The sequence below is a fragment of the Plectrocnemia conspersa genome, unplaced genomic scaffold (assembly GCF_051122295.1).
Source record: "Plectrocnemia conspersa isolate PC_06_02 unplaced genomic scaffold, ASM5112229v1 ptg000011l, whole genome shotgun sequence".
In the NCBI taxonomy this organism is placed as follows: domain Eukaryota; kingdom Metazoa; phylum Arthropoda; class Insecta; order Trichoptera; family Polycentropodidae; genus Plectrocnemia; species Plectrocnemia conspersa.
This window is the reverse complement of record NW_028277175.1, coordinates 23,078,170-23,078,403: the sequence shown is the minus strand read 5'-3', so window position 1 is coordinate 23,078,403 and position 234 is coordinate 23,078,170.

Genomic DNA, 234 nt, shown 5'->3' with positions numbered 1-234 from the left:
TTAAGCTTGAATACGTGCCGTCACAGGTGTGTTTTTTTTAAATGTGTGCACAGATGGTCAGAGCTGTTAAAACACAGAACGGCCATAAAATATATGTATATATATATATATATATATATATATATATTGATTTGCGTCCGGCGCTTGTGTTGCACGATTATATACATTTGCCCCTTTCGATTATGTGTAATTAGATAAGACGTAAATTTGTCAAAGCCATATGTACGTTTCTGA